The sequence below is a fragment of the Elephantulus edwardii genome, unplaced genomic scaffold (assembly GCF_000299155.1).
Source record: "Elephantulus edwardii isolate Elephantulus edwardi_28Jun2011 unplaced genomic scaffold, EleEdw1.0 scaffold00180, whole genome shotgun sequence".
Lineage (NCBI taxonomy): Eukaryota > Metazoa > Chordata > Mammalia > Macroscelidea > Macroscelididae > Elephantulus > Elephantulus edwardii.
Genome location: NW_006399930.1, coordinates 3,554,085 through 3,562,588, shown reverse-complemented (window position 1 = coordinate 3,562,588; position 8,504 = coordinate 3,554,085).

Genomic DNA, 8,504 nt, shown 5'->3' with positions numbered 1-8,504 from the left:
CTTACAAAGTTTGTATACATTGTGTTTCAAACAATTATTTCAAAAAAAATGAGTAATCTAGTTTTATAGTTGAAAATGCTTTAACATTTGTCCTACTTCCTATAAATTAAGAACTGAAGCATCAGTGAATTTAAAAGGCTTATTTTTTCTGGCATTGGGTGCTATATTAAGGTGTGTCGTTGAGGTGATTCTGACTCAGAGTGGACAGCCATCTGTGTCACTGCATCTCATTGAAGGCCTTTCTCTTTTCCATCGATTCTTTACTTTAATAAGCATGATGTCCTTCTGCAGGAGAAAAAGTCTCATCATCTTTATTTCTAAAAAATACATTCTGACTGTATTTTTTCCAAGATAAATTTGTTTCTTTTGGCAGTCTATAGTTTGTTGTTGTTGTTGACTGCCGTCGAGTCAAACATTGAGCATGACCCATAACAACCCTATGAACAAAAGGCCTGAAGCCTTTCTATAACTATCGACGTTTATCAAAGTTCATAGAGTTTCCAGAGGCATGTTGTTTAGGAAGTGGATGTCCCTTCTGCTTCCAATATTATTCATCAACATTGTAACTCAAAGGCATCAATTCTTCCAAGATCCTCTAGATCCAGCTTTAATGTAGTATTGATTGTACAACTGTGTCTCACACGGAATCTGTCTAGGAAAACAATTCTTGCTTCTGCCATGGCCAGTGTCTCCTTATCTCTGGTTTTTGTACTCTAGAGTAGCTAGTCTCTACTTTAAGAAGGAATGACAAAGGTGACCAATTCTGCCACTGCCACAAACATCAACTTCTTAAATAGCAGTCTCCCCAATTGGCGATTCAAAGTGTTGATTGCTCCCCACCATTGTGTTCAGTGGTTCCAAGTCAGCAACAAGCACTTTGAACTCCTGTCTCTGTGGTGATTCCCAGCAGTTAAGGAATCAGCAGCCAGGACTACTACTTTATAGCTTTCACTTTCAGGGGGGGGGAAAAAAAGAATCTATTTTGAAAACCGTTCCAATTCTTAGGAGCACTCACATCTGTAAAACTAAAGATAGCTCTAAAATTCAGAGAAATAAAGAGAAGAGATTCAAAGCTATGATGTGAGAAAACACACACTTCCTGGAATTCTCCAGAGGAAAATTCTTGGCTTATATGGGGGACAGAATGTTCCCTCCTACAGTTTATTGATTATGGAACTAAATGTCAACCTGAAACTGCTCTAGTTTTCATAGGACCCAAAAGAGCATTTCAGAGAGATCACAATATACCTTTTGGTTTAAAAGGGGAAAATCCCAGAACACAAAAGAATTACTAAACTTGGTAGAAACAAAAGAAATTATTTTGTTACCCCCTGTATCCAATTTTTGTTGTAGCATGGTAGATCAAGTTTACCCATATTCTCAGGTCTCTTCCTAAAGACCAACAGTGGAGAGAAAATGTAGTTTAGACACTAAAACAAAATATTATTTTCAGCATAGAAACCAACAGCATTAAGAAGTCAATAATGCAAAAATAAAGTAAATATTTCCATATACTTGAATAAAATGCATTCCGGAGTCATGGTAAATACTTAATAAATCATACTGTTATTGTTGTTAGGTGTTTTTGAATCAAGTGTGACACAAAGTGATCCTATGAACAATGGATTTGAACACTGTCCTATCTCTTACCATCCTCACAATCTCTGACACACTCAAGCCCATTGTCACAATCACCGTGTTTTCCTCTCTTTCACTGCTCCTCCACCTTCCCAAGCATGATGTCCTTCTCCAAGGAATAAGCTCTCAAAACAATATGCCCAAAGAATGTGAAACAAAATGTCATTATCTTTGCCTCCAAGGAGTACTCTGACTGAACCCTCTCCAAGACATATCTACTTGCTCTTTTGGCAGACCATGGGATAGTCAGAACTCTTCTCTAACACCACAATACAAAGGCATTGACTCTTCTTCTGTTATCCTTAATCATTGTACAGCTTTCAGATTTATACCAAGAGACTGAAAAGACCACGGCCTGAATAAGGTGCACCTTAGTCTTCAGACTGACATCACTATTCCTCAATAATTTGGAGAGGTCCATGACTACAGATTTTCTCAGTGCAATATGTCTCCTGATCTTTTAACTGCTGATATCAAGTGTACTGATTGTGGATCCAAGTAAGATGAAATCATTTGTAGTCTCAATCGTTTCTCCACCCATCATGATTTTGCCTATTGGTCCAGCAGCAAAGATTTGATAAGTTCAATATCAACAGCCAAAACTAGACCAGGTGCTTACTGGGGAATACACCATCAATTCCTCATGTGCATGTTCCAATTGAAATGGAAGAAAATAAAAACAAGTCTACCAGAACCAAAATATTAGTTTGAATCTATCCCACCTGAATTTAACATATTTGAGGCATCATAGGAACAGATTTGAAGCACTGACCACCAGTAATCAATGACCAAATGAGCTATGGGATATATCATCCATGAGAGGAGCAAAAGGTGACTACAAAGACAGAAAAGAAAGAGAAAACCAAAACGGAATGTCAGAAGAGAGACTGAAAATAGAACTGGAGCATCAAGAAGCCAATACAAAGGGAAGATATGTTGAAATAAAAGAACTGAAGAGAAGATTTCAAAAGGAAGCTAGTGAAGATAAAGAAAACTACTGTAAGAGAATGGGCAGAGACCCACAGCTACAGAATAAAAATGGACAAACTTGTTCAACATTTCTCAAGCAGAAGGAACTGAAAAGCAAATTCAACCCTCGAGTTACAATGCTATGGGAAAATTTTTATTTTATTTATTTTTTTTTTTTTGCAGGGCCAAATGACCTTTTAAAAAAAATAATTTTAATGAGCATTTACAGAGATTTTGGATTTCCATTCCTTCATTGCTTCTCCTCCCTGCCCCCAGTTCGCTCCTCTCTTTCAAAAGTAAAAGAAACACTCCTTCCCTGGTACACAATCCCCCCGCACCCCTCCCTCTGCCCCCAGTACATTCCACTATGCAACCTTAATTGTGGACTCTTGTGATAGCCATATGATCCAGGAAAACATCAAAAGAAGATAGAGAAAACACACAGTTACTGTATCAAAAAGCATTGGCTGACACTAAAATAGTTCAGGAAATACCATATGATCGAGAACCAATGGTAATCAAAAAAGAAATTCAAGCTGCACAAAAGGCATTGACGAAAAAAATAAGGGCCCACAAATAGATGGGATACCAATTGAAATGTTTCAAATGACAGAGACAGCCCTGGACGTGCTCCCCAGTAAATACCAAGAAATTTGGAGGACAGTTACCTGGCCAACAGACTAGAAAAGATCCATGTTTCTCCCCATTTACAAGAAAAATAATCCAACAGAATGTGGAAATTATCTAAGAATATCACTAATATCACATGCAAGGAAAATATTGCTGAGGATCATTAAAAATGACCAGAACAGTACATAGACAGAGAACTGTCAGACATCCAAGCTGGATTTAGAAGAACCCGTGGCCTCAGGGATGTCATTGTTGATGTCAGATGGATCCTGGCTGAAAGCAAAGAATACCAGAAGAATGCCTGTGTGTGCTATATTGACTATGCAAAAATATTTGAGCATGTAGATCATAAAAGAAATATGGCTAACATTGAGAAGAATGGTTGGCTTGGCTACATTAATCTCCTCTTTGGGGAAAGGATATACATCTTCAGTCTTAAATCTACTTTGGGGTCTGGCTTTCGAACCGAATGGCATCTCCAGTCACGTCGTAGCATTGGGAATCCATGGAGTCACACAAGACAAGATCTGAGAGTTTTGTCTAATCTCCTTGATCAAGTAACAACAGGAGGGGATCAGCTTGGCTACATTAATCTCATCTTTGGGAAAAGGATATATATCTTCACTCTTATATATACTTAGGATAGAAAAGTCACCACAGCATCAGATCTAGAAGAGACCAGTCTGGAATGGACCTTGGAATCACAGTATAGCCTCAAGCAAAATCTTTCTCTGACGTTGGTACATGGGATTTGGACTTACATCCTCCTAAGCAAGAGTTGGACAACAGCGTGAGAAACCCTTAGCAGTGTGTAGTGCAAGGCATTACAGAAGTGACTAGTGATCATATTAAGAGGTGGCTAGGGAAGAGAGGGTTTTCCCAGGTAGCCGATTGTGCAAGGAATAGGGAGATAGAAGGGAAAGGGTAGAGACAAGTCACACGTGCTTGTGGTGGGTGGGCAGTGAATGTATTGGTTATTTCTGTAAGTGAAGTGTCTTTCACCTGCTAGGTAAAGTACTTGTCTGTCAGATATTCTTCTACCAGTGAACATCCAAATTAAGACAGAAGAAGACAGGAAGAAAGATTTGCCATCCACTTCTGAAATATAACTAACCTTTGAAAATCCTGTACAGCAAACGGATATGGCAACTGAAGTTGAGCTCTCAAATTTGGAAACACAAAGGAGGAGAAAAAGTTGTAAGAAGAAATGAACAATTGCTATGTGGAATGTGAGAAGTATGAATGTAGGGGAAACTGGGCATTGTAAAGAAAGAAATGGGATACGTAAATATTGAAATATTGGGTATTAGTGAAATGAGATGGACTGGCATGAGGCATTTTTAATCCCAAGATCATATGATATATTATGCTGGAGATGAATAAGTGAAGAAAAACTGGGTCACAGTTTTATCTAGGAAGTGGATGCCACTCCTGCTTCAAAACCTGTCTTAGTATGTTATTGTTTTTTATGCCATTGAGTTGCTTGCATATATAGCGACCCTATGTACAGCAGCTCTGAACACTTCCCTGTCCTGAGCTAGTCTCAACTCTAACACACCAATCCCCATCACCCCAGTTACTGTATCAATCCATCTAATCTTGGTCTCCCTGTCCTGTACTCTGTCCACTTTTCTCCAAGGACCAATTTCTTTTGGTCACATACCCAAAATAAGTGAAGCAGAGCCTCAAAATCCTAGTCTCCAAGGAGAGACTTGGTTTCACCCTCTCCAAGACAGACCTATTTGTTTTCTTGGCAGTTCATGGTATGTTCAAAACTTTTCTCCAGTACCACAACTCAGCAGGAGTGGCATTTAACATGCCTCTTGAAACTCCATGAACTTTGATAAATGTTGACAGTTGTAGAGGGCCTTCAGGCCTTTTGTTCATAGGGTAGCTATGACTGTGCTTGACTTGAAGGCAATCAAGAACATCAACAATTGTGTTTGTGTGAAATCTTTATTTAGATTAAGTACAAACAGAGCAAGGGAGAACTGCATGGTTTTTAATCAGGAAAGGTGAGCATCAGGGTTGTAACTTTTCCCCATACCTACTTAATCTGTATGCTGAGCAAAGTTTTTGAGAGGCTGGACTCTAGGAAGAAGAATCTTGTAGCATCAGGATTGGAGGAAGACTCATTAATAACCTTCTTTATGTGGACGACACAATCTTGCTTGTGGAAAGTGAGGACTTGAAGCACTTTCTACAGAGGGTTAAGCAATGCAGCCTTCACTATAAATTGCATTTCAGTGTCAAGAAAACAAAAATCTCTACTGCTAAACAGCTAAACAACATCTTGATAGATGGAGAAAAGATTGAGGCTGTCAATGACTTCATCTTGCTTGGATCCACAATCAATACACTTGGTACCTACCAGCAGTTAAGAGATTAGTAGATGTATTGCACTGAGAAAATTTGTAGTCATGGACCTCTCCAAATTACTGAGGACCAATGACATCAGTTTGAAGACTAAAGTGCACTTTATTCAGGCCATGGTATTTTCAGTCACTTAGTATACATCTGAGAGCTGTACAGCTTCTAAGGATAACAGAAGAAGAATTAATGCCTTTGAACTGTGGTGGTAGAGAAGAGTTCCGAATATTCCATGGACTTCCAAATGAACAAGCAGATAGATATATCTTAGAAAAAATTGCAGTCAGAGTACTCCCTGGAAACAAAGATGATGACATTTTGTCTCACATACTTTGGGCATATTGTTTTGGGAGGTTATTCGTTGTGAACAGACATCATGCTTGGGAATATGGAGGGACAGGGAAGGAGAGGAAGACTCTCAACCAGGTTGATTCAGTGACTGTGGCATCAGTGACTGTGAAAATGGGCTTGAATGTGTCAGAGATTATGAGTACGGCACAGGATAGGATAATGTTCAGATTGGTTGTTCATAAGGTTGCTGTGAGTTGTTCTCGACTCAATAGCACCTAACAGCAACAAGCAACATGACTAAAACATGTGAGACAAAATTTCACCATCCTTGCCTCCAAGGAGCACTCTGGCTGCATTTTTCCCAGAATGTATCTGTTCCTTTTTCTGGCAGTTTATGGTCTACTATGTGCTCTTCTCCAACACCACAACTCAGAAGCATCAGTTATTCTGTCATCTGTATTTATTGTCCAGCTCTCAAATGCATAGCAAGTGATTGAAAAGACTGTGGCCTGAATCAGGCACATCTTAGCCTTCAAACTGACGTCATTGCTTCTCTGTAATTTGGAGAGATCCCTGACAGCAGTCTTGTCCAATGCAAAATGTCTCCTGACTCCCTGACTGCTGATAATTTCAGCATTTTCTCCGTTTATAATGATGTTGCCTATCGGTTCAGTCATAAGGATTTTTGTCTTCTTATTGTTGAGATGTAATCCATATTGAGGATCTTTGATCCTCTGCAGTATTTCAAGTCTTCCTCAATTTTAGCAAGCAATGTTGTGTCTACTCTGTAGTAAAACTTGTTTATGAGTCTTCCTCCAATCCTGATGCCTCATTCTTCTTCATAGAGTCCAGCTTCTTGATTTATTTGTTCAGAGTACAGATTGATCAGGTATGGGAAAAGATAAAACTGTGATGTGCATCTTTTCTGATTTTAAACCATGCAATGTTTCCTTACTCTGTTAAGAAATCATAAGTAGCTATTTATTTGATTCAAGTTGTTGTTGCTGCTGTTAGGTGCCACTTAACAACAGCTCTGAACCCTATGCTATCCTGTGCCATCATCATCTCGGACATATTTGAGCTCATAGCTGCCATCATTGTGTCAAGACAGCTCTTTGAGGGTCTTCCTCTTTTTTGCTCACCCCCAACTTGGAATACATACTAAATTCTATACTTTAAGACTATTCCTGGAGGGCTACCTCATTGTTCTTGAGTTGGAACTGACTCATAATTGATCCTCTAATCTTTTCAGGGACTGTACACGGGAGGAGAGCTCCACCAAACACTGTCCACCATGAGTGACCATTATCACATTTGACACATCAGGGTCACAGTATTCAGCATCACAGCAACCACGAGTTACCTCTGTACAGCAAATGGACAGACCACTGCTATACCACCTAGGAGAATGTTTGACCAAAACCAATTAAAACCAGGCCCGAGTTTGTCGTTTTTCCAGAAGCATATGGTTTAGGAAGTGGATGCCACTCCAGTGCTTGCCTCCAGAAAACCTATGAACTTGGAGAAATGATGAAAATTATGTAAGTGTTCAGGTCATTTGTTCATAGGGTCACTGTGAGTCTTCTACAACTCGACGGCACTTAACAACAACAACAACAACATACATGGGAGGAGATTGGAAATCTGTATGTTAAGCAAATAATTCAAGAAACTAAACATGTTATGTACAATGTACTATCAGGATTGAAGGAAGACTCATCAACAGTTTGCAATACGAAAGTGATGCAACCTTGTTTGCAGAAAGTAAAGAGGATTTGAAGCCAAAAGACTTAACTTTCTGCGTGTATTAAACTTTCAACATAAGGAGGAAAAATAATCCTCACTACTGTACAAATAAACAACCTGATATAAAGAGGAGAAAAGGTTGAAATGGTCAAAGAACAGATGTATTTGAATTGTGAAGTTGGTGAAAAATATTGAAAATACAGTGGGCTGCCATAAATCAAGATGTTTCTTGGGAAAACTGTGCCCAGAATGTCAATTAAAGTGAAGATAAGAAGACTTCATCTCACATATTTTGGGCATGTTATCAGGACTGGCCAGTCTTTCCTGACAAGACTGGCCAGTCTTTCCTGACAACGTGCTTGGAAAAAATGAGGGTAGAAGCCAAAGGTACTTAAGGAGCTGTGTATTGGCATCGTGGCTGTAACAATGGGCTGAAGGACAGCTGTGATTGTGAGGGTGGCACAGGACTGGGCAGTGTTTCGTTCTGTTGTGCATAGGATCAGTATGACACATAGTTGTTTCAATGGCCTCTAACAACAATACATTTTTAACTTACCAACACGTTGTGGAATAGAAGAAAGCCATGAAAATGTATATCACAAATATCTTCATGCTTTTAAGAAAATCACTGTGTTGTTGTTAAGTGCCATCAAGTCGTAGACAACTCATAGCGATCCTATGAACAAAAGACTTGAACACCTGTATAACTTTAATCCTTTCTCTAGGTTCATACAGTTTCCGGAGGCAAGCTATTTGGGAAGTGGATGCCACTCCTGCTTCCAAGCTTGTTTTTATCAGGAAGCTCTTCAAACACTGTTCACCATGGGTACCATTATCGCACTTGACACATCAGTGTCACA